We start from the raw sequence: 27,256 nt of genomic DNA on the forward strand, positions 1-27,256 counted from the left end.
TGTCAAGATGATTCCAACTCATGGCGACCCTATAGGATAGAGTAGAACTGCCACACAGGGTTTCCAAGGAGTGGCTGGTGGATTCGAACTGCTGACCTTTTGGTTAACAGCTAAGCTCTTAACCACTGTGCCGCCAGAGCTCCCAAAACCCCAAAAAAACCCAAACCCAGTGCTGTTGAGTCGATTCTGACTCAGAGCACCGCTACGACCCAGAGCTCCCAGGCACTCATAAAAACTATTAGTGTTCTTTTTGTTATGAATGAGGCAGGTAAGGAAGGCAGCATAGATGGACTCTCTGTCCCTTACAGTTTACAATTCCATTCCTAAGAATCCAAAATTGGTGAGGAATTTAATGTGGGGAGAAGGAAATGATGCTTGGGAAAAAAACAGATGGCTACTATTGTTCGACTCACAGCGACGCTTTATGACAGAGTAGAACTGCCCCACAGCGTTTCCCAGGCTGTAATCTCCAGGAATTTTTTTTTTTTTTTTTTTTAATCTCCAGGGGAACAGTTCACCAGGTCTTTTCTCCCGCAAAGCCGCTGGGTGGATTCGTACCAGGGCTTTGAACCTGATCGGTCTGCTTCAAACCCCTGCTGAGAATTTACTTTTCTAACAAGTTTCCTGCTGAGAATTTGCATCTCGGCCCCAGATATACTCAATCAGAATCTACATTTTAATAAGATCTCCAGGTGATTCTTATGTATAACTTCCTGGGAACTTACGAGAAACGCAAATTCTCAGCAGGAGTTCAAACCTGAAGGAACAAGTTTGAAGGCCTGGTTCATGCTGTTGCAGCAAGTGCTTAACCATTCTACCACCAGGTATCCTTACGAAATAGGTTAGATTAGAGCAAACCGAACCTGATTAAATCCGCCCTTACTCTCTACTTACATGCCTCAGGCCGTGCCTTCCTGTTGTGCACCTTGGACAAACTGCTTCCACTCCCACCAAGTGAGCAGACAGCTCCATTTCTGGCGGCTCTCAGGCAAGAGACCACATTTAGGTCATTAAAATATTTTGAAAATCATAGTAATCAATTGCCCACAGCCAATTGAGCCTCTCTGTCTTTCTCTGTCATAGGGTCTTGAACCCTTGGACTGACTGGTAAAATAACACCTATGATACTTGTATCTTTTTTGTAGCACCTAAAATTAACTGTTCCCTTTTCTTCTAAGGTGTTGAGGGAAACTAGCATTCCCTGGCACGGCCTCCTTGAGACTCCTTGTTATTTGTCCAGAAAAAGGAATGAGATTGTACCAAGCTACCTATTTATTTCTGCATAGGTTTGTGGTTAGCAATTTGTAATCTTTCTTCTCTCAGGTTCAGCAATCTATGAGAAAACAACTAACAATACTGGTCACAATGGTAACGAAGATAGCTTTTGTTCCCCAGCTTCTGCCAAGGAGAGTCACTGGGATCCCACAATCTCTTCTTGAAGGATCTGCTACTGGGTTGGAGGACACAACTCTGGGTGATACCCTAATACAGCGCTTCCTCTCAACGCTCCACCAACAAGGTGGCTTGTGCTTCACAAATATCTTTGGCCTATCAGCTGCCCTTTTCCCTATTGGAATGGATAGAATTGTGTCTGCAGAAAGTTTTATTGAAGTCCTAACCCCTGATAAATATGAACATGACCTTATTTGGAAATAGGGTTTTTGAAGAAGTTATCAGTTCAGTGAACATAAAGTCATACTGGAGTAGGTGGGTACAATCCAATCTGAGTGGTTTTCCTTATAAAAGAGGAGAAAAGACACAGACACACAGGAGGAAGATAGTCATGGGAAGATGCATCTACAAGACAAGGAAGGCCTGGGGCTACCAGAAGTTGGGAGAGACAAGAAAGGGTCTTCTGCCAGGGACTTCAGCAGGAACATGGTCAGGCCAACATGTTGATTTGGACTTTTGGTCTCCTGAACTGTCAGATAATAAATTTCCATTCTTATAAGCCACCAGGGAGCCCTTGTGGTTCAGTGGTTAAGAGTTCAGCTGCTAACCAAAAGGTCAGCAGTTCGAATCCACCAGCCCATCCTTGGAAACCCTTTGGAGCAGTTCTACTCTGTCCCATAGGGTCAGAATTGACTCAATAGCAATGGGTTTGGTTTTTTGGATAAGCCATCCAGTATACGGTATTTTGTTATATATGGCAGCCCTAGCAAAGTAACACACTATCTTCCCCCTTGATTTTAAAATAATAGTCTTCATCCTAGGGCCCTAAGTTTTGACTATTATTACTGAAGACAACTTTTGGGCCACCAGTCAAGTCTTCAGACAAATAGGATTTCTAATGGCCTATGCTGGAATGCCAGAGTGCCCGTAGTTGATGGGCAATTTATGTCTTGCTATGAAATTTTCAAAATGTCTTTTGCTCTGTTTGAAATCAAGCCATGTATAATTAAAATCTGGAACATTTCTTGTTATATTATAACGGACTTGATTAGAACCAACTTTAGATTCTCAAATAAGTATGCATCATGCAATTTGCCCTATAAAACTTGAAATATTAACCAATGGTATTTTCCTTGGCATTTCCTTTCCTCTTTTGACCCTTTTCTCTATTTTGGTAGTGAGGTTTTTCTGCACTTGTATCAGAAAAAGTATGTGTGACTACAGAAGACACACACAAAAAAAAAAAGAGAGAGAGAGAGAAAGAAAAGCTTCCTGGATAAATTTCAAAATCCTCTGCTCATAGGGTAATTGAAAGACTCATAGCCTTAACATTTATTTTGGGGGGAAAGGGAGTTAGGTTAATATTTTCTCCCCCCCTTCCAAGAGCAGGAAAGGATTTCTTGGACTAAGAAGAGGTCCAAAAATCACAACCAAACACATGGCAAACTCATGGCAACCCTATAGGACGGAGTAGAATAGCCCCATAGGGTTTCTACTGCTGTAATCTCTACAGAAGCAGACTGCCACATCTTTCTCCTGCGGAACAGCTGGTGGGTTTGAATTGATGACATTTTGGTTAGCAGCCAAGTGCTTAACCACTGCACCACCTTTTTAAGAAAAGGCTCCCATTGACGCCAAATGATCCTCTCTGTCTTTCTCTGACATAGGGTTTTTGATCGCTTGGACTAACGGTAAAATAACACCTGTGATACTTGGTATCTTTTTTGTAGCATCTAAAATGAACTGTTTCCTTTTCTTGTAAGGTGTTGAGGGAAACTAGCATTCCCTGGCATGGCCTCCTTGAGATTCCTTGTTATCTTCCAGGGAAAGGAATGAGATTGTACCAAGCTACCTATTTATTTCTGCATAGGCTTGTGGTTAGCAATTTGTAATCTTTCTTCTCTCAGTTTCAGCAATCTATGAGAAAACAATTAACAATACTGGTCACGATGGTAATGAAGATAGCTTTTGTTCCCCAGCTTCCCCACTTCTGACTCATAGCAACCCTATAGGACAGAGTAGAACTGCCCCATAGGGTTTCCAAGCAGTGCCTGATGGATTCAAACTGCTGACATTTTGGTTAGCAGCTGAGCTCTTAAGCACTGTACCACCAGGGCTCCGTACATATAAGAAGAGGCAAGACACTCAAAATGTAAGAAAAAGACAATGGGTGGGTACCCAAGATAGGTACTCAGAGAAGGGGATTGGCATTGCACAGGTTTCCAGGCTGAGACTTGGGGAAGAAACGTATTCTTAGGTAGATTTGGAGATGTGAGGAAAGAAGAGATTTAAATCTTACTTCTTGAGTAGAATCTTAAGGAAGTGGTAGGAGCCCAGAGAAAGCAAATGCTGGCCACCATTATCTATGCATAATGATCTGTACACAGCTTCGCAGGGTTTTCCAGTGCCCCAGTGTGGTAAGGAAATAGCAAAGTTTTTTCCACATGTGTAAGGATGTCATGAAACGGATATCGGGAACCCAATAGCATAGAGAGTCGACAAAAGACCAGACAAAGCAATGCATGTCTCAGTGGATGTCTATATGGTCAGATGAGTGATGAGCCAGGAAGACAGGGCTGGAAGTGACACCCATCACTTCCCCCGTTCTATTGATGAGAGAAATTACATGGCCACAGAGAGGTACAGTGAGGCAGGGGATAAATAGTCCTAGGATGGAAAAGTATGTCCTAGTACAGTTTAATCACCACAGAAAAAGGGAAGAAGACATACTTTTCGACAACAGATAGTAGTCTCCACCACTGGCTAACACTCTTGTCACCAAATTTGTATATAAACTTTTCTCCACAGAGTAAAATACAGTAAATACTAAAAACTCCACCCAGTTAATTTATCCTGTTAATTTCTAGATTCTCTGAGTGATTTCAGTCCCCTCTCAGATTTGGACATGGCTCAAAATTTACAAAAATTACTTTGATAAAAATTTCTGTCTTAGGCTGGGTTTTTGAAAGACGCAAAGCAAGTGAAGTGTATGTATGTACATATAGAGAGAAATTTATCTCAGCAAAATGGCTCACACAGTTGTAGAGGCTGGCAAGTCCCAAGTCCATGGGTCAAATGTCAGGTTGGAGGCTTTTCCTGACTCATGAAGCTGCAGGGGCTGACAAACTCAAGATCGTCAGATCAGAGAGCAGGCTGCTGGCTCATGGGCTGCAGAGGCTGACAAGTCCCAAGATTATCGGGCAGTACAGCAGGTCGCTGGCTCAGGTCCCAAGAACCAGAGGTCAGATGATGACGAGCCACGTACAGAATCCAGAGCTAACAAGAAGCTATGCCACAACGTCCATATATACTTTGGATGCAGGACACACACCCGAGGAAAATTTCCTTACAATTGATTGGCTGATCACATCAGATCACATCATGAAGGATGATTACATCATTACATAACTTCCAAATTACATCATTACATAACTGCCAATCTACTGAGAATCATGCCCCAGCAAGTTGACACAAAACCTTAACCATCACAACTCCCATGCAGAAAAGTAAAGTATGGAACAAACACAGTCGGCTAGTGACAAATTTCAAATCCTGAAGCACAGGAATTGTGAAGGATCCTTGACCTAGGAAAGTTAACTCCTTGTGCTAATGGACTGACTTTGAGAAACGTTCTGAAAACCAATAGTCTCAAATCAAGTTGTTAGGTAAAAAGAAATAATTGGCTTTTCCAACTCTGTGGGAACCCCAGTTTTTACATTGTCTCTATTCTGTTTGATCTCTTTTTGCGAACCAGCTAGTTATTGCCTGAGCTCGTCATTCTTATAATTCCTTTACAAAATCAGCAAAGAATACATGATATATATTAACATCCCAAACCCAAACCCACTGCTACAGAGTTCATTCTGACTCATATTTACCCTACAGGACAGAGTAGAACTACCCTATAGGGTTTCCAAGGAGTGGCTGGTGGATTCCAACTGCTGACCTTTTAGTTAGCATCCATAGCTCTTAAGCACTACACCACCAGGGTTTCCATATATATATATATAATATATATATACAATTTATATATATATATTTTTTTTTAAAGAGAGAAAGCAACCTATTACTATGAAACAAAGGAAGAATAGATTTTACTCAAAGATTATCAGCCTCTGCAAAAGAATGTTCCCTCCTCTTTATAACTTACAGTCTTATTGGGGAAATGTGTGAGGTCAACAAATAGTCTGTTCAGGGCTATGGCGACTGTAAACACAGCATGATGTTAGAAAACAAAGAAATGAATCTAACCTGGGCTTGAGGGGTCAGGAAAGCTTTCTAGATGAGGTGCATATACAAAGGAGCCCTGGTTGCACAGTGGTTAAGCACATGGCTGCTAACCAGAAGGTCAATGGTTTGAACCCACCAGCTGCTTCATGGGAGAAAGATGTGGCAGTCTGCTTCCATAAAGATTACAGCTTTGGAAACCCTAAGGGGCAGCTCTATCCCATTCTGTAGGATCACTATGTGTTGGATTGACGGCAGTGGGAAAAGACTTTATAGTAGTTATTCTAGTTGGGGAAGCCCTGGTGGCTTAGTGGTTAAGTGCTATGGCTGCTAACCAAAGGGTTGGCAGTTGGAATCCGCCAGACGCTCCTTGGAAACTCTAGGGGGCAGTTCTACTCTGTCCTATAGGGTCGCTATGAGTCGGAATCGACTCGACAGCACTGGGTCTGGGTTTTTTTTTTGGTATTCTGGTTGGTGATGGTGGGTCAGGAGATTTTAGGAAAAGAGCTTAGCCTGCAAGAAGTATCACATGACTGGTGCCTTAGTCATCTGGCGCTGCTATAACAGAAATGCCGCAAGTGGACGTCTTTTAACAAAGAGAAATTTATTCTCTCACAGTCTAGTAGGCTACAAGTCCAAATTCAGGGCATCAGCTCCAGGGGAAGGCTTTCTCTCTCTTTCAGCTCTGGAGAAAGGCCCTTCTCATCAATCTTCCCCTGGACTAGGTGTTACTCCGCACCGGAACCTCTGCTCTGGGTGCTTCTTTCTTGGTGGTATGAGGTCCCCACTCTCTGCTCACTTCCCTTTCATCTCTTGTAAGATAAAAGGTGGTGAAGGCCACACCCCAGGGGAACTCCCTTTACATTGGATCAGTAAGACGTGACACATACTACAGTGGGGCATGTTGAATTACAACACCGTCCTAATCTTCTTTAACAGAAAGTTACAATCACAAAATGGAGGACAATCATGGACTAATCAAGTTGATACGTGTTTTTGGTGGACACAATTCAATCCATGGCCACTGGCAATAAAATTTTGTTTAAAGATGAATTGCCGGACTACAAAGAACATGGGGGAAATGGTGTGAAATGAAATTTGAGAAGCTAGATTATAAAGGGCCTTCTATGTCATGCAGTTAAGAATTAATCTGGAGGCTGTGGGGAGAAATATACAAGACACACAGCACTCCCTACACCCCCAGAAGGGAACAATTTCTTTTACTTCAGACCATCCTGCCATTCTTCAGTTCGCCTACTCCTCACTAGCCTCCAGCCACATCCCACACAGATAAATCACCTTATTTTCATTTGGCCCAAGTGGGAGAAAAATCTGCATATTTTCTAATTTATAGCTTTACACTTCTCCCCATTGAAGGAGAGCCCACATAATTTGATTCTAAGTAAAGGTAGGAATAAGTGGAGTTCTGTTGGAAGTTTACTTTGAATGGCAACACTTCCATAATGCCTCAGGAAACCATACTGCTTTGGTTACATCAATATAAAGTTGATATTCATAATCTGAGCTATAAGTATCCTTTGTAAATACCCTTGCTTTGAGCTGCATTCTCATTAAAGCTATCTTAATGCATTTCCCCAAGCTATAGGCAAAGAATACAACCACTGCCTTTGATATGTCTATGTAGGAGAGAACAAATTATGCTCCATAAAATCGGAGGGCAAAGGGAAAAGCAGTACAATTAAAAACAAATACTCAGTTGTATAACCATCAAGGTGTTTTTGTTTTCTTGTGTTGTGTTTTATCCTTTCGTTTACCTGTATAGAGAAGACTGGCTTATTCTCCCTTGTTATTTTTATTATAGAACAATAAATTTTCCTTTTTCATTGTTTCTTACACACACTACAGTGGGGAATATGATACTTAACCTCGAATTCTGCTTTGTCCTTTAAGGAGAAGTAGTTAACTTCTTGCGGGGCTTTTGTGATGGGAATAACAAAGTTTATTTCACTTGCCTGAGCAATCTTAGGAAACCCTGGTGGCCTAGCGGTTAAGCGCTATGGCTGCTAACCAAGAGGTCAGCAGTTCAAAATCTGCCAGGTTCTCCTTGGAAACTCTGAGGCAGCTCTACTCTGTCCCCCTATAGGGTCGCTGGGAGTCAGAATTGACTCAACAGCAGTGGGTTTGGTTTTTGGAGCAATCTTAACCGATCCACATGTGTGTGGGGATGTGGGGCTGAGTGCCGAACTACCTAACACACACAGGCCTCTTACACAAGCACATCGCTGGGGACACCCCTCGCTTCCTCCTGCTTGTCACTTGGGCTTCCTTCTCATCAGCACGTACCCTTTTAGCTGTAAACCAACCATCTGGTCTTCCTGACTCTGTTACTCACACCTGAACCTAGTCCCAGACACCTTAAACTCAACTTCTGCCAAACTGAGCACGTCCTTCCAACCCTGACTCCCTGCACATAACCAAGCCTGTTTCTCCTCCACCACCATATCGCATCAAGTCTAAGGCAACCGATTGTCTCATTTCAAAATCTCTGAAATCAGAATCTGCCTGAAAATCACTGGCATCATAAAATCATCATCTCCAGGCAGAAGTCTTAATAGAATTGACCTGTGAATACAAGAATTTGGTCCTCAGTGTTCATATTGTTGCAATCCAATTGTACAGTGTTCATGGTTGGCACTAAACATGCTGGGTTTAATTAACATTTGAAATGTTTTCCAAAAGATTATGCTTTGATTTTTCATCGATACAAAAAGTTATTGGATAAGCCGAAAGGCATGGAAATAGAGCAGAAGGAACCAAATGTGAGATCAGCAAAGAAAATATTTGTTGGTAAATAAATTACTATAATTCTGTATTTTCTTGCAAGGCATAAATGCTTTGAGAATCAATGGCTTGAGAAAATATGAAAGAAAATAAAGAAGGATTACAATTCGTTACTCAGATACATGCAAAAGAATTTCAAATCACTTGCCAATCTAGAAAACAACAGCATCAAAATTTGCAGAATAGATGTCAGTGGCTCAAAAGAAAGTTTGGGAGGTAATAGTGAAGCTCTCTTTTAAGAAGTGCTGTACAGAGTTGCTGTGAGTTGGAATTGACTTGACGGCAGTGGGTTTTGGGGTTTTGAGGGGGTATCACCAAAGCATTTGATGGCACAGAGAATGGCATTATGCAAAAAAAAAAAAAAAAAATGAACAGAGATGATTCTGAGTCAAAAGAGTTCAACTCTGAATGTAAAGTAGTTGAGAGAATAATTTAACTGATTCCTTTCACTTGCATTCCCCTTTTTATAAATAAGGAAGAACAATATGTGATAAATCATATGTAAATAAGTCCAAAATCCTTTTAATTAGATATATCAAAATTATAAAGTCATGGCTTAATTGGAAACTTCTTTCTAACTAGTACTTAAAATTATGATACTTCTTAGAATTGATGGTACCCTGGATTTCATGAAATACATTATTGCTTGTTTTGGTAAATGGTTGATGCATCTTGATAGAAGACATAGAATCCATACCTATGACCCAATACTTCCTCTTTGTAATACATTTTAAAAAATAATCAGAAATGTGGTCAAAGATGGATGCAAAAAGATTTTTTTTTTTTACTAGTGAAAATTTAGAATGTACATCCCAAAATTATTATGCTACATTAATAAAATTGATCACTGGAAATTAATGCTTTGAAAAATATTTTTTAAACTTGAAGAAATTTTATGATGGATGTAAATTTATTTATGCAGTATGATCCCAGTCTTGCTTTTATGTGTGTACAAAAGCAATACATGAAAATGGCAACAGCAGTTACATTACGGGAGATTTTAATTTTCTTTTTTGTCCTTTTGTACCTTTCCAAATCCTTTATAATAGCATATATTCTTTAACAATTAAAAAAAAATGTTTGAAAAATGATATCTTTTGGGTCACATGGAAACCCTTGCGACTTAGTGGTTAAGAGCTAAGCCTGCCAACCAAAAAAGGTCAGCTGTTCAAATCCACCAGGCACTTCTTGGAAACTCTATGGGATAGCTCTACCCCATCCTATAGGGTTGCTATGAGTCGGAATCGACTTGATGGCAATGAGTTTGGCTTTTTTTGGTTTTGGGTCACATAAAGAAATGTCTGGAGAGTTTTCATTGGTATAATAGTCATCCTTCAACATCTCCATATACCAATCAGATGTATTTCTCAAAAACTAACTGTAAACTAAATTTCAGTATAGAATATTCCATTTTCCTATCCATTTATTTGGAAATATAAAGTCACATTTAATAATATGTCAAAGTCATTCTCAGTACATTTCCAATTCCAAGCCAACTTTAAAATTAAATGTTAGCATCCTAGAAAAAGTAAGAAGATAAAAATACTGAAGCTAAAATATGATGATCGGCAGATGAGGAGGTGGAAGTAACACATTTCAGCTTTCATGATTTGACTTTAGTTTTTCACCTGTGACAAACCACATTTATGCTTCCAGTTTTAGCTAGCACTTTACGTCTTTGCTTTTCACTGTCTACTATCATTGCCATTTGACTTTCTTCAAACTATTTTGACCTCAATCAATCAATCATTCAATCAATCATTCAATCTCCTTTAAAAAAAAAAAATCTTGCAGCTAAACAACAGAGCATTGCACAAGAGGCTCAACTAGATCCAAGAAACTGTAACTACTCCTACACACAAAACGTGTTTTAGGTTGTTTGAGAGATAAGCTATAAACACATCCATGCTGAGTTCCCCAGCCCACACTTAGCAGATGCTCAATAAATGTCTATGCATAATAAGAACTTTATTGAAAGATTATGACAGTATAAATTAATACTAAATGATATATTATATGATAGTGTCTCATGAGCAGTGCAGATTATGGGAACTACAGGCTTTCATATGAGAGAAATCACCTGGGGTCACCTGAGCCCAAAGACACAGGGCTGTGGATAATCCGTTCAGCGTCTCTGTGCTCTTTTGGAAAAGGTGCCATTCCTCTAAGCAGCTGTAACCCTAGGATGTGTGGTTTGTGAAACTGAGCAAAGGCTGGATTTTAAACTTCCTTTCTTACACTTGTCCAGGCAATTTTGTTCAGTGAAAGACCCAGGCAACTGTACATGGTGGCTCTGAGAGGAAGAGGACTTGTGCCTGAAAAGGCACTTATTAACACGTTTCCTTGACTTCCTGTTTGTTTTTCCCATATTCCTCTTCCTTCCTTGAAATGGTCGTGTTCCTAATTTATGAATAAACTTTAGATAGTCTCTTCATTGTTAGGCCTATCTCACCCATGATATAATGATATGTTTTCAATGTTATTTCCATTTTGAACTAATTTTTGTCCCACGGCCTTTGTCAATTCTAAAAGTGATCTTTTGGCAAGGGATATTGGTGATGATTGTACAACACGATTGATGTAGCCAGTGTCACTGAATTATACACATCAAAAAAATGTTGAATTAGGAAATATTGTGGTATATATTTTTATAACGATTTAAAAAAAAGGCAACCAAAAAGTCATGGTTGTTTCTCCAGTAAGAAAATAAAATCATAGTAAAAATAGTACATACTCAGCACTTTTGTAACTTACTGACTGCTTTGGTATTCAGCATCTCCTCTAATCTTCGCAGCTAACTGTGAGGTAGGTATACCTGTTGTTGTTAGGTGCTACCAAGTCGATTTTGACTCATAAAAACCCCATGTGACAGAGTAGAACTGCCCATAGGGCTTCTAAGGCTGTAACTCTTTACAGAAGCAGACTGCCACATCTTTCTCCCATGGGGTGCTTAATCACCGCACCACTAGAGCTCTCTGGGTATTACTAGCAGCCTCATTTTACCAATAAGTTAGTAGAAGACCAGAAGTTTCTGTGACCTCTTCACAGGAGGTAATGAGGTCTAGATTTGAATCCCGAGTTGAAATTAATACATCATTTCAGTTTCAAGTCAGTTAGTGGTTATATAGGGAAAATCAAATCCCATTTCTCTGATACCAAATGTAAGAATCAATGAAATCAATTTATTATCCATTCTGTTGCCCTCTGTTGCACTTCTGTTCTGAAATCAGCTGCATGCACAGCATTTCTTCCTCTGACACTAACCACCTGGAGCTAGGTCAGACCTCACAAGTTAAAGCACACAGTCCTCCAGACTGCCAAGTCTGCCGAAGACCTCAGACACCAGTCACAAGCTTGGAGTTCCCACTACACCATTACTTCTGAACTGCTGGCTACAAATTTGAGGTTTTCCCACTACCCCTTCGAGATAAACCTAAAACCTGCTCAAGATGCTAGCCATAAATTCAGGGGTCCCCAAGGCTTCCACTACTCTCTTGGGTTCAATAATTTACTAGAACAATTCACAGAACTAAGGAAAACACTATACTTAAAATTAAATTATATCAAAAAGTATACAAATGAAGAGATACCCTAGGGTGAGGTCTGGGAGGGTTTCCAACATGAAATTTGCATGTCTGAAAAAGATACTTGATATCCTCCCACATGCATCAGTGTCTTTCATCAACTAGAAAGTCATAGGAGCTTCCCTGTTCAGAGACTCTTTGGAGCTCCTTTATATAGGAAGGAGTGATTGAATCATGCCTCCCTCCCCTGAGGTCAGCTGATACCACACAATGAGTCTTTGTGGTCTGGCCAGCCCCCATCCAAGAGTAATCTCATTAAGTATAACCTGTTAAACACACGTGGTCTTGAGGCCTCATGAAAGATATTTCAGTCACTGGGGAAATTCCAAGGTTTTAGAGGTTCTCTCTCAGGAACCAAGGACAAAGGGCAAATTCGTAGGGTAAAGTTAAATTCTTTATTTCACAGATTGAGAGGGGGGTTAATACACACTCTCTCTAAATCTCTCTCTCTCTGAACTGTGCAACAGCAATGGTGGATGAGTTGTAATGATATATCACTTCTGGCACCACGCAGTTAGGGAATGGGAGGAGGGCAGAGACTCTCTCTCTCACACACACACGCACACACATTATTCGTGCAACTGGAAATCTATAAAACGGTTCGTTTATCCATTCATCCCCTGAAAGACATTTGGGATGTTTCCACTTTTTCACTATTAGGAATCACGCTGCTATAAGCATTCATGTACAGGTTTTTGTGTGAACAGAGGTTTTCATTTCTCTGACGGTAGATACACAGAAGTGGAATTGCTGGATTATATAGCAATGGTGTTTTTAACTCTATAAAAAACTACCAAAGCATCTTTCAGAGTAGCTGTACCATTCAGAGTTCTCCCAGCAATATATGAGAGTTCCAGTTGCTCTGCCTCCTTGTCAGCACTTAGTATTGCCAGGTTTTTTGGTGTTTTGTTTTTTGGATTTGGGCCATTCTAATAGGTTTAAAAAAAAAAAAATTTTTTTTTAATATGTGTGTAATATTTTCTCATTAAGATTTAATTTGTATTTTCCTAATGGTTAATGATGTCAACCATCTTTTCGTGTGTTTCTTTGCAGTAACTCTATCATCTTTGATGTAGGATAAAACGTAACATTTCATTAATGTCCTATGATTTACAGTCTAGAACATTCGGGCAAATGCCAACTCAAATCTTCTTTGCAAAATTATTTCTTCGGAAATTCCTAAAGCCATCTTACATAGGCATTTATTTGTTCTACCTCTCAAGAACCTCCTTTTCCTTAATGGAAAAAGAGAATGAGCAGACTTCCCACAATTCTGAATAGCAGCCAAGTGCTTAACAAGTTGTACCACCCAGGAACTCCAATTAATAACATTACCTACTTAACACTGAGTTGCTGTGATATTGAAATGAGATAATATATGTAAGTCACTTCATAAATACCTGGTATATAAAAAATATTTAATAAATTTTGGCTGCTGTTATTAGATAGTATTATGTAGCACCGCGATCAAGGAGTCCCACTTGGCAGAAGATTATGAAGTCCTTAGGAGTCAATTCCTTTACCTGGCTTCACCTTTCACATTTATTAAATGTTTTTTATGTGTACTTCTACTTTGTACACATGGGATCACCATGAGTCGGAATCAATTAGACAGCAACTAACAGCAATAATCTTCTGGGAGTCACTTAAGAAATGAGTCACCAAAAAAGTTCAGAGTAAGCGAGCACAGATGACAACTTGAATTATGAAATATTTTACCCATTACACTTCCAGACCTTTGAATTAGCCTACTACACCCCCAAACAGAAAAATGCAATTGGGCTCTGGGGTCCCCTGCAACATTTTCATCATAGCAGAAACTTCTATTGCATAGTGCCGCCTTAGACATTCTCTGCCTTCCTGACACGTTGCGATCTGATTCCATTTCTCTCCACATGGACACACTTGGCTTTTTGATCTGAATTCAATTCTGCCTCGATTCTGTTGGCATATGTGTTCACATTTTGTCTAATCAGTATTTTGCCCCCTCCTCTTTCTGGCTAAATTGGTTTGAGCCCACCACTCTGGCTTACATAAATCAGGATGACTTAGGGAATGATAGCTTCTCCTAGCCAAGTGTATCTTACATCAGTTGTCACTGAGTTGATTCTGACTCATGGCGACCCCATGTGTGCAGAGCAGAACTGTGCTCCATAGGGTTTTCAAGGTTGTGACCTTTTAGAAGCAGATTGCCCAGTCTTCTTTCTGTGTTGCCTCTGGGTGGGTTCAAACTGCCAACCTTTAGGCTGGTAGCTAAGTGCTTAATCATTTGTGCCACCCCTAGAGGCACCTAAACTCCTTCTAGGCCATCCATAATCATTCACTGAATTTAAAAGCTTATACCTTTTATAACTTAGAGTTTTAATTATTTTAGGGGAGATAAGGGAGCAGAGTTTTAGTCAATGACTCAGAAAATGGAAACTTAAAGATAAAAACAGGGAATGGCAAGTTGTTCTGAGCAATAAGTATGTTTTCAAGGTATAGAAAATAAGGATAGAAGATCTAGATTGTGGAAGTCTTCAAAAACAAATAAGCTTAAGAAAGTTGTGCTTTATTCCATATACAAAGGGATTGTTCTGTTAATAAAAATGATCAAAGCACATTGTTACTGTTGAATGACATTGAATCGATTCTGACTCAGAACACTACTTAATAGGGCTGTCCAGACAGGATGGATTAAAGTAAAGGAAGTCTGAGCACAGGCTGTTGAATCTCAGAACTAACTAACATGATTTGAAATTCACAGAGACAATGGTTTGGTCATAGAGGAAAAAAAGTATTATACCAGAGAAGAAAGAGCTATCATATATCACCAGCGAGAATGGAAGCGTCATGTTTAGCAAAGTTACCATAAAGTTGAAGACCTAGTCTCAGTAGTAGGTTTGTAGAACAGCGTATCATTTAAAATGTAGGTTAACTACTGCATAGCTCAATCAATGAAGTCAGACCCTTCTGATGGCATAAAAGACCACAGCATGAACAGCTAACCAATCCATTATAATTATTTCTGTTAAGGTAAAGTCCAGAACAAATTTCTATAGTGGGCCATTTAAAATTAAACCAGAATTCACGAAACATGATAGTCACATGAAACACGTGTTAGTAAAAGTTTCTGAAACTACAGCCTTACCACATGTCTTTAATGCCTGTGTTAAATGGTACACAATATCATCAAATTGTGTCTCTGATAACATTTTTATTCCTCTGAATATAAATACTGAGATTACATAATAACTCAGAATACTTTATTAAACATACATTTCAATAATTATTCCTTTGTATGCTAACTGGAAGACCCAGATATCACTATGAAAAACCTCTAGTAATAACATACATTAAAGAGATTTTTCCTTAGGATTGTCTATATTGTTACATTCACTTATTCATTCATACATATATTGAATAATTTTAAGCACCACACATGCACCAAGAAAAACATGAGGCTTAATTTTCCCCCCTTAGAAAATAAAATAAAATAAACAAAACCAAAATATGTTCTTGTACTCTTCCCTGGGAGTGTGTATCCACTTTCCACAAATGAGATAGACAGAGTATAGAACAGTCACGAGCCCTTTCCTCAAGATGATTGCCCTGCCAGGAGGCTGGGACAGTGTCCACACCAGCCCACTAAACAGGGTTTTTGCTCTTAATCTAATTCATCAGATTAAAATAGGAAAAAAAAAAAATTTATGTGTGTGTGTGGTGTGTATATGGTATAACTGTGTGTGTATGTGTGGTGTGTGTGTGCTGTGTGTGTGGTGTGTGAGTGCAGTATGTGTGTGTGACATGTGAGTGTGGTATGAGTATGCACGTGTGGTGTGAGTGGTGTTTGTGTGTGGTGTTTGTTGTGTGTGAATGTGTGTGTGGTGTTTGTGATATGTGAGGGAGTGAGTGTGCGGTGTATGTATTCATGGTGTTTGTGGTATGTGAGTAAGTGAGTGTGTGGTATACGCGTGCATGGTGTTAGTGTGTGTTGTGTGAGTGTGTGTGGTGTTTGGGGGTGTGTGTGTGGTATGAGTATGTGTGTGTGTATGTGTCTATGGGTGCACATTTTTGCATGCACACACCCACTCTCTCATTGAGTAACAGGACCCACATCAAAAATTAAACTTTGTTATATAGATTTTATAACCCAGCAATTTCATATTTTTTTGGTCAAGCCAAATGCAAGGAGGATTACATGGGAGGGAAATAAGATTAGAGGGGAGATTTGGTGGTTTGGAGAGCCATAATTGTTATTTTTTTCATGTTTGTTGGTTCAGAGATTTAACTGCAACTTCAAGTTTAACTTTAAAGTAGAGAGGCCTAAGTTACCTAGGAGAGTTGGATATATTAAACGATTAAATAGGGAAAGAGGGTGCAGTTGCCCAAACTCCTTGATTATCTTATAAGTGGCAAGAAGAAGTCTGATTTAGAGATTGAAAGCTTGCCGTCTTAAACTAATCAAACAAAATTAAGGTTCTGAATCAAAGCAGAAGTATAGGGTAATGGAAGAAGATCATCAGTGGCAGGTCCAGGTTTGAATCCAATTTTTCACCCTCACCAGCTGTCTCAGACACTCAATTTCTTCATAGATACAGTTGAGGATAGTGATACCTGTCAGCTGTCATTAGGCTGATACTATGTTTAAATAAGATAATGCTGACAAAGCCATTTTCCCAGTACATGTCACACAGAAACAATCAGTAAGTGCTAATAGCAGAGACAGGGTCCAGGCAAAGAAAGGAGGTATGTATCAGTCTCCTAGAGCTGCCATAACAAAGTACCACAACCTGGATAGCTTAAAACCACAAAAATGTATTCTCTTACAGTTGCGGAGGCTAGAAAGTCAAAACCAAGGTGTCAGCAGAGACATGCTGTCTCTGAAAATTCTAGGAGAAGAACCTTTCCTTGCCTCTTCGAGATTCTTGTGGTCCTAGGCATTCCTTGGCTTGTGGCACCATCACTTCAGTCTCTGCCTTCATTTTCACATGGCTGTCTTCCCTCTGGTCTGACTCTGTGTCTCTTCTCTTTTTATAAGAACACCTGTAGTATTGGATTAGGGCCCGCCCAACTTGAATGTGACCTCTCGTTAACTAATAACATCTGCAAAGACACAATTTCCAAATAAGGTCACATTCACAGGTACAGGAGTTAGAGCTTTAACATATCTTTTGGGAAACACAATTCAACCCACAGCAAATGAAGAGGAAGGTACTGGCAAAAATAACAAAACTAAACAAACAAACAAAAGCCCTAAATTAAAATTTCCCCATTTATAAGAACATGGAGTTCCAATAATGCTCATCTCTGACATGAAAGTTGGCCTAGTTCTTTTTGTTTTAAAATGAACACGGGTTCAGGCTCTACGCAAAGCATTGAGAAGCCAAGGGCCCCGATCACAGATATATTCTTTGCCCACAAAGTGGGGAATGAGCGGGTTGGCACTTGTAAACGTACGGATTTCTAGAGTCGATTGTAAGGCTTAGCTGTGAGATTAGCCTTACCTGCTAGCAGACTCAAAAAAAAAAAAAGGATAGCAAAGATCACTGCAGGATAATGATGATGGGCCTGTTTTTCCAATTTATAAAAGGAGTGAGAAGGGCATCTGAATTATTACATTATTGCATTCTAAATTAGCAATTCCATGATACAAATCATCAAACTAAGGCTTGAACTACATTGATACACACCTCAAGAAAGAGATTTCCATTTCAGAAATGAATACCTACACAATGCATTGCCTTAGAAAGCTTCACACACACCCTTTTGTATCTCCTATTCATCTTCTGAAGGAGCTCTAGTAGCGCAATGGTTAAACGCTTGGCTGCTAACCGAAAGTTTGGAGATTTGAACCCATCGGCGGTGCCACGGAAGAAAAGACTTGGTCATCTGCTCCGTAAACACTACAGCCTAGGAAACCCTATGGGGCAGTTCTACTCTGTCACATGGGGTAGCTATGAGTCGGAATTGACTCAATGACACATAACAACAACAATTCATTTTCTGCAACCACAAATTACTAAAAAGTTGCCAGCATGTCCTTTGCAAGAGTTTTGGAAAAGTTTGCCTGGCACATTGTGTCCTATCTTGAGATTTGCAAAAGGAAAAGGAGAGTTTGAGAAAGCCATGTCAGGGAAATATTGCTCCAACAGCAAGCCAAAGGTCAGACCGTAATATCAGCTGCAGTTTGCCTGTCAGGGGTGGAACACTCCCCTGTTTTCATCTCGCAAGCAGGGAGGAAATCAATCCGTTTGCTACCTTCAAATGGAAAGTTTAAGTCAGGACAGGAGAAAAAAAAAAGGGCCAGCTTTTTTACTTTTTTGTTTTTTTTGTCTGGTCAGCAGAAGCTTTGTAATTGTTCTGTTGACAGCACAAGTTTTTTGAATGTTAACTCTGTCCTTTTTTTTTTTTTCTTCCTCTCCCTGATCTCAAATTATATAGAAAACAGGGAAATAGAATGTATACTTAGACTCCAGAAAGTTCACTAGCAATGACTACCCAGATGTTGGTTTTAGTGGGTCTAAAGTTCAAAAACAACCCAAATGATTTATATATGAAAAAAAATCTTGTCTGTAGAGAGATAATTTTGATTTGATTAAGGATCTAAGAACCTTGGTACAGTTTCTTTGGAAAACACAGCCATAATTTCATTACAACACTTTGTGGGGGATTAGAGACAAAATACCTTAGTACTCTGCGATCCTTCTCTGATTCCGAGAATTTAAGTAAATAAGCTTTCAACTTTACCCCTAACATTTTTTGGATAATAAAAGTGTTGCCTCATGCACAACACACACACCCAATGCCGTAAGAGTGTTGCCTAGCATTTCATAATTAGCAAAATATGTTTCTGGCTTACACTTTTTTTTTTTTTTTGGTGCATATTGTTATTTTTTTGTTTTTTTAGTATGCAGTTAACCTGACTTTGCCGGCAGCTAGGTATTTAGCAATGTTATAATACTGCTTAAGGATCTCTGCTGGTGCAGCGGTTGAAGTGCTCGATTGCTAACTGACAGGTCAGCTGTTCTCAACCACCAACAGCAACTAAGGAGAAAGCTGTGGCAGTCTGCTTCTGTAAAGATTACAGCCTTGGAAACCCTAGGAGGTCACTACGAGTGGGAATTACCTCAACCGCAGTGGGTATAACACTGCTTAAGTTTTTTGACCTAAATTATAAAAGTAATACATTCTCATTGTAAGGGGAGAAATCTAACCATAGTGAATAGTCAAGTCCCGGTTGGCAGATATTTTTTGTTGTTGTTGAATTCGATCACCTTTGAACCCCTCTACCACTAGAACCATCATCTGTCACGTGGACAGTTGCTGAAGTAGCCTCCGACCTGGTCACCCGGCCACCTCTCACTCACTTGACTTTCTGTTCTGCACACAGCAGCTAGAGTGATCCTGTTCAAAGATCACTCAGATCATGTTACTTTCATGCTCAAAACCCTCCCAGGGCTTCTCACGGCGTTTAAATGGAATCTAAAGTCCTTCGTATTACCAAGAAATCTTTATATAAATGGGTGGTGCAAACATTTGTAATGCTTAGCTGCTAACTGAAAGGTTGGAGGTTCCAGTCTACCCACAAGCACCTCTAAAAGGTGAAAGACTTGGTGATCTACTTCCAAAAAATCAACCTATTGAAAACCCTATGGAGTACAGTTCGACTCTGACACACAGGGTCTCCATGAGTCTGAATGACTCCAGGGCAGCTGGTGGTGGTTGATATATAAACTACTTTATGGAAACAATTTTTTTCTATGATATTATTATAATGTCATGTGCAAAGAGCTGGAGATAGAAAACCAAAATGGAAGAACACGCTCAGCATTTCTCATGCTGAAAGAACTGAAGAAAAAATTCAAGTCTCAAGTTGCAATAGTGAAGGATTCTATGGGAAAAATATTAAATGACGCAGGAAGCATCAAAAGGAGATGGAAGGAATACACAGAGTCATTACTCCAAAAAGAATTAGTAGACATTCAACCATTTCATATGATCAGGAACTAACAGCACTGAAGGAAGAAGTCTAAGCTGCCCTGAAGGAATTGGCGAAAAACAGGGCTCCAGGAATTGATGGAATATCAATTTAGATGTTTCAACAAACGTAAGCAGTACTGGAAGTGCTCACTTGTCTGTGTCAAGAAATTTGGAAGAGAGCTACCTGGCCAACCGAATGGAAGAGATCCATGTTTATGCCTATTCCCAAGAAAGGCGATCCAACCGAATGCAGAAATTATCTAACAATATCATTTAATATCACATGCAAGCAAAATATTGCTGAAGATCATTTAAAAGCAGCTGCAGCAGTATACCAACAGGGAACCGCCAGACATTCAGGCTGGATTCAGAGGAGGATGCGGAACCAGGAATATCACTGCTCACGTCACATGGATCCTGGCTGAAAGCAGAGAATACCAGAAGGATGTTTACCTGTGTTTTATTGACTACGCAAAGGCATTCGACTGTGTGGATCATAGCAAATTATGGATAATATTGAGAAGAACGGCAATTCCAGAACACTTAGTTGTGCTCATGAGGAACCTGTACGTAGATCAAGAGGCAGTTGTTCGTACAGAACAAGGGGCTACTGAGTGGTTTAAAGTCAGGAAAGGTGTGCGTCAGGGTTGTATCCTTTCACCATACCTATTCAATCTGTATGTTGAGCAAATAATCCAAGAAGCTGGACTATATGAAGAAGAACAGGGCATCAGAATTGGAGGAGACTCATTGACAACCTGTGTTATACAGGTGACACAACCTTGCTTGCTGAAAGTGAAGAGGACTTGAAGCACTTACTGATGAAGATCAAAGACCACAGCCTTCAGTATGGATTACACCTCAACATAAAGAAAACAAAAATCCTCACAGCTGGACCAATAACCAACATCATGATAAATGGAGAAAAGGTTGAAGTTGTCAAGGATTTCATCTTACTTGATCAACACCCACGGAAGCAGCAGTCAAGAAATCAAAAGATGCACTGCACTAGGCAAATCTGCTGCTTTGCTGTTGAAAAAAACAAAGATGTCACCTTGAAGACTAAGGTGCACCTGACCCAAGCCATGATATTTTCAATAGCATGATATGCAATGAATAAGGAAGACTGAAGAAGAATTGACACCTTCGAATTACAGTGTCGGTGAAGAATATTGAATATACCATGGGCTGCCAAAAGAATGAACAAATCTGTTTTGGAAGAAGTACAACCAGAATGCTCCTTAGAAGCAAGGATGGCGAGACTGCCTCTTACATACTTTGGACATGTCAGGAGGGATCAGTCCCTGGAGAAGAACATCATGCTTGGTAAACTACAGGGTCGGTGAAAAAGAGGAAGACCCTCAACGAGATGGACTGACACAGTGGCTGCACTGATCGGCTCAAGCATAACAATGATTGTAAGGATGGCGCAGGACTAGGCAGTGTTTCATTCTGTGGTACATAGGATAGCTATGAGTTGGAGCTGACTCCACGGCACCTAACAACAGCAACAATTACTTTCAAGATTTTTAGGTGTGTGTTTGTGTTTATTTTTCTTTCTTTCTTTTTGCGAACACTTCCTTTACCTAGACTTCTAGGAAAAGATCCTCTCTGGCCATTTCAGACTAAGCCTTCTATCCCTGTTCGTGATCCATCCTCTTATCTGACGGCTGCCTTTGGTCCTGCTCCATCTCCCTTTGATATTAAGCTTCATCAATAGTTACTGTCTTCTTTCCTTCTACATGTTGTTATACTTACACCTGACTTTTCCTTTAAGAAAAACAAAGGACATTTTCCCTTGAATCAATACTCCTACCTGCTAGTTTATCACTTTTCTTCCTTTCACTACAAGAACTCTAAAACCTTTAATCTACATTTTTGATCTTCACTTTTCCACAACTAATTTGCTCTGTAACCACCAAACCAAACCCGTTGCTGTCGAGTTGATTCCAGAGTAGATCTGCCCCATAGGGTTTCCAAGGAGGGCATGGTGGATTCAAACTGCCAACCTTTTGGTTAGCAGTCATAGCTCTTAACCACTGCAGCACCAGCATTTCCTTTGCTCTGTAAGTCTCTCTGAAATCTGCCTTCTGCCCTTATGATTCTAATATAACTGTTTTCCAAGCCCATCAATTATTTTCTAATTGCTAAACCCAAAAGCCTTTTCCTGTATCACTTCCTGGATCTCTGACAAGCACTTGACATTATTCTCTGTGGAAACCCTCTTCTGGCCTCACGGCACTGCACTGTAGAGCTGTCATAGTACAGCACGCCTTAGCCACACCACACCTCCTTGAAATGAGCATCAATTACATCTCTTCTTTCCTGAAAAAAAAAAACAGTAACACGTAGCTGATCAGTACATCAAAATCATTTGCTGCAAAAATCCCATAGAATTTGGAAATAGCTCTATTTTGTGTTATGCCCAAAAGGAGAAATATCAGGCACTTCCATTAGGCAGCAACTTTCCTATTTCTAATGAAATAGTCTTGCAGTGAAGGCTAAGGAGCCCTGGTGGCACAGTGGTTAAACCGATCAGCTGTTAACTGAAAGGTGAGTGGTTTGAAGCCACCAGCAACTCCACGGGAGAAAGATGTGGTCTGCTTTCTGCAGAGATTTACAGCCTTGGAAACTCTGTGGGGTCGCTATGAGTCAGACTGACTCAACAGCAGTGGGTTTGGTTTTGGTTTGTGATGAAGATTGCTCTAACTGGCCCCCTCCTGCTCAGATCTGCAGGGCTCTTGGAGTTTCTCTGCCCCCATCTCACAAACACTGATGTCTAATAGTAAACCCTACCCTGTATCCTGGCCACCTGGGGCCTCCTTCCTGCTCTACTCTTGCTGGCCTCCATTTGCTGTGAAACTGGGTTTTGCTGCCCTTCTGGCTTTTTCATTTCAAATGGATTGCATTACAAGACATGGTATGCAAGCTGTATCTGCTAATTTTTTCCCCAGGTTGGGCTCCTTTGAGTCTTGGATGCATATGTGCCTTTGAATGTCCAACTGCTTTAAATGCTTCTTGAGTTCATGGAATTGTCTAACTTATTCATAGTGGTATCCCCTATACACGGCTAGTATCAGGCCTTTAGTAGATGCTAAATCAAAATCAAACCAGATCCATTGCCATCAAGTCGATTCCAACTCATAGCGACCCTATAGGACAGGTTAGAACTGCCCCATAGGGTTTCCAAGGAGCGGTTGGTGGATTCAAAATGCCAACCTTTTGGTTAGCATTTGAGCTCTTAACCAATGTGCCACCAGAGTAATTTTAAACGAATTAAGCAACAAAAGTGAATCTGCCAGATTACTGTTTGTATTTTGTTCCTGTTTGTTAACACCCTCTTAGAAAGCAGCACCTCACTCCCAGTTCCACTAGACTTCTACTAGCTTCTGGCTTACTTCCTTTTCCTTGTCTCATTTTTACTCTTGGTCTGTATATTCAGCATAGTCAGCTGAACTGTGTGAGGCTTCTATTCTCTTCTAAGTGCTACTTTCCTATCAAACAGACTAAAAACAATTATAAAGAGTGGCATCTATTGCTGCTAGGAATGTCAGGAAAGGGGTATTTTCTGGCAGTAGTGGTGGAAATGTGCAGTGTGATAGCTATGGAAAACAATCTGAGAGCATCAATTAAAATTAAAATACATAAACCATTCAAGCCAGCAGGTCCACTTTGGGAATTTCTGCCACAGAAATAAAGTGACAATGCATAAAATGTGTATATAAAAGGATATTTATTTCAGAATTGTTTATAATATTTTAGAAACTGGAACAAATGCCAATCAAAAGACAAACAATCTGATCAATAATGGTACATCCATGTCATGGTACTACGATAAATTCATGTCATATCAGATTATTTGAAGAAATTTATAAATGAGAAAAGCAAAATGAAAAGTTTGCCTATGATGATATCATTTCTATAAATGAAAACAATGACCAACTCTTCCACATGTATACACATACTGTGTATAGGATTATGAGTTCAGGACCAAAAAACCAAACCTGTTGCCATCAAGTGGATTCTGACTCATAGTGACACTATAGGGCAAAGTAGAACTGACTCATGGGGCTTCCAAGAAGCAGCTGGTGGATTTGAATTGCTGACCTTTTGGTTAGCACCACTTAACCACTCTGCCACCAGGGCCCCATAAGTTCAGAGAAAATATAAATAAACGCATATCGTTGTTGTCTCGAGTTAGCCTCCTCATGGCAGCTCCATGCACAAGGGATGAAAAAGTTGCCCACTCCTGCACCATCTCCACGATCTGTTTTGGATTGGGCCATTGTGATCCATAGGGTTTTCACTGACTGATTTTCAGAAGTAGATTACCAGGCCTTTCTTCCTAGTCCATCTCATTCTGGAAGCTCTGATGAAACCTATTTGTCATCATAACAACATGCAAGCCTCCACTGACACATGGGTGATGGCTATGCATGAGGTGCGTTGGCTAGGAATCAAACCCTGGTCTTCCCCATGGAAGGCAAAATTTTACCACTGAATCACCATGCCTCTCAAACACATACTAAATGAAGCATAAGTTAGCTTGAGTATTAATAGGATTCGAGACAGTAGCATTAATGTGGGTGGGGAAGGAAAAAGAGGGGAAAGAGGAAACAAAGAAAAAACAGAAAACTACTTTTTTTAAAGTACGTACCTGTTCACATTCATCCATTACTATAAAAATAATAGAAAATATGCATTATGCAGCTACAGTAATCAAAATAGTCTGGTACTGCTATAACAATAGACACATAGATCAATGGAATAGAACAGAGAGTCCAGAAATGAAATCACACATCTATGATCAACTGATTTTTGACAAGGGTGCTAAGTTCATTCAATGGGGAAAGAAGAGCTTCTTCAATAAATGGTGCTGGGAAAATTGGATTTTCACGTGCAAAAAAAAGAAATAGGATTCATGCCTCACACCATACACAAAAACAAGTTCAAAATGGATTAAGGACCTAAAAGGGCAAGATAAAACCGTAAAAATCTTAGAAGAAAATGCAGGAGCAACGCTGTCAGGCCTACCTTTTAAGGATGGATTATCTAATACAAAAACAAAAACACAAACAGCAAAAGACAAAATAAATGAATGGGAACTCGTAAAAATTAAATACTTTTGTTCATCGAAAGACTTTACTAAAAAAGTGAAAATACCAGCTACTGAATGGGAAATACCTTCAGAAACCATATATATTTGATAAGAATCTAATAACCAAAATATTTATAAAATTTCAACAACTTAACAATATAAAGACAAATAACCCAATCATAAAATAGGTAAATTACTTAAATAGACATTTCCCCAAAGAGGACATCCAAATGGCCACCTAACACATGAAAAGACTCTCAACATCACTAGCAATCACAGACATGCAAATAAAACCAAAACAAGATAGCATTTCACTCCAACCAGGATGGCACGGAAGGCAATGGTGAAAAACAAGGCTACAGGAAATGACAGAATACCAATTTAGATGCTTCAACAAAAGGATGCAATACTGGAAGATCTTACCTGTCTATCCTAAGAAATTTGGAAGAGAGCTACCTGGCCAACATATTGGAAGAGATCCATATTTGTGCCCATTCCAAAGAAAGGTGAACCAGCAGAATGCTGAAATTATAAAACGATATCATTAATATCACATGCAAGTAAAATATTCCTGAATATCATACAAAAACTGTTACAGCAATACATCCACAAGGGAACTGCCAGAAATTCAAGCTGGATTCACAAGAGTACATGAAACAAGGGATATCATTACTGATGTCAGACGGGTCTTGGCTGAAAGCAGAGACTACCAGAAAGATGTTTACCTGTGTTTTATTAACTATTCAAAGGCATTAAACTTTGTGGATCATAACAAATTATGGATAACATTGCAAAGAATGAGAATTAGAGAACACTTAATTGTTCTCATGAGGAACCTGTACATAGATCAAAAGGCAGTTGTCCAGACAGAACAAGGGGATTCTGCATGGTTTAAAGTCAGGAAAGGTGTGCATCAGGGTTGCATCCTTTCACCATACTTACCCAATTTGTATGCCGACCAAATAATCCAAGAAGCTGGGCTGTATGAAGAAGAACATAGCATCAGGATTGGAGGAAGACTCACTGACAACCTGTGATATGCAGATGACACAAGCTTGCTTGCTGAAAGCAAAGAGGACTTGAAACACGTACTGAGGAAGATCAAAGACTACAGCCTTCAGTATGGATCACACCTCAACATAAAGAAAACAAAAATCCTCACAACTGGACAATAAGTAAAATCAGGATAAATGGATAAAAGATTGAAGTTGTCAAGGATTTCATTTCACTTGGATCCACAATCAATGCCCATGGAAGCAGCAGTCAAGAAATCAAAAGACGTCACTTTAAGGACTAAGATGTGCCTGGCCCAAGCCACGGTATTTTCAATTGCCTCATAGGCATGTGAAAGCTGGACAATGAATAATGAAGACTGAAGAATTGATGCAGTTGAATTATGGTGTTGGAGAGGAATATTGAGTACACCATGTACTGCCGGCACAACAAACAAATCTGTCTTGGAAGAAGTACAACCAGAATGCTCCTTAGAAGCAAGGATGATGAGGCTTCATCTTACATACTTTGGACTTGTTGTTAGGCGGGACCAGTCCCTGGAGAAGGACATCACACTTGGTAAAGCAGAGGGTCAGTGAAAAAAGGAAAGCCCTCAACAAGACGGACTGATGCAGTAGCTGCAATAATGGGCTCAGAAATAACAATGATTGTGAGGATGGTTCTGGACCAGGCAGTGTTTCGTTCTGTTATACACGAGGTTGCTATGAGTCAGAACTGTCTCAACAGCACCTAACGACAACAACAAAGGATGGCTGAGATTAAAAACAAAAACAAAATAACAAATGTTGGCAAGGATGTGGGGAAATTGGAACTCTTATCCATTCAGTGGGGGTGGGAATGCAAAATGGTACAGCTGTTGGCAAAAACAGTGTGGTGGTTTGTAAAAAAACTAAAAATAGAACTATTATATGACCCAGCAATTCCACTCCTAGATTTGAAAGCAGAGATTCAAACAAAGACCTCTACACCGATATCCATTGCAGCACTATTCACAATAGCCAAAAGGTGGAAACAACCATCGACAGATAAATGGATAAACAAATGTGGTACACACATACAATGGGATAATACTCAGCCAGTAGGAGAAATGAAGTCTTGATACGTGCTACAATATGAATGGAACTCATTGACATTATGCTGAGTCTAATATGTCAATCACCAAAGGACAAACATTGCA

At 39.8% G+C, this 27,256-nt stretch overlaps 1 protein-coding gene across 2 annotated transcripts in view; it reads right to left on the minus strand.

The window, feature by feature from the left end:
- The window catches only part of LOC126076216 (uncharacterized), a 277,867-nt gene that overhangs the window by 189,471 nt on the left and 61,140 nt on the right, over positions 1-27,256 (minus strand). Inside the window, exon 2 of one of the 2 annotated variants that reach the window (XR_007517465.1) lies at positions 21,087-25,587. The exons of the other annotated variant lie outside the window; for it this stretch is intronic. The gene's annotated coding sequence lies outside the window, so the exon portion shown is untranslated. Of the gene's footprint in view, positions 1-21,086; positions 25,588-27,256 lie in introns of those variants that run through there. 2 annotated transcript variants of the gene reach the window in all.

The sequence above is a fragment of the Elephas maximus genome, chromosome 1 (assembly GCF_024166365.1).
Source record: "Elephas maximus indicus isolate mEleMax1 chromosome 1, mEleMax1 primary haplotype, whole genome shotgun sequence".
Lineage (NCBI taxonomy): Eukaryota > Metazoa > Chordata > Mammalia > Proboscidea > Elephantidae > Elephas > Elephas maximus.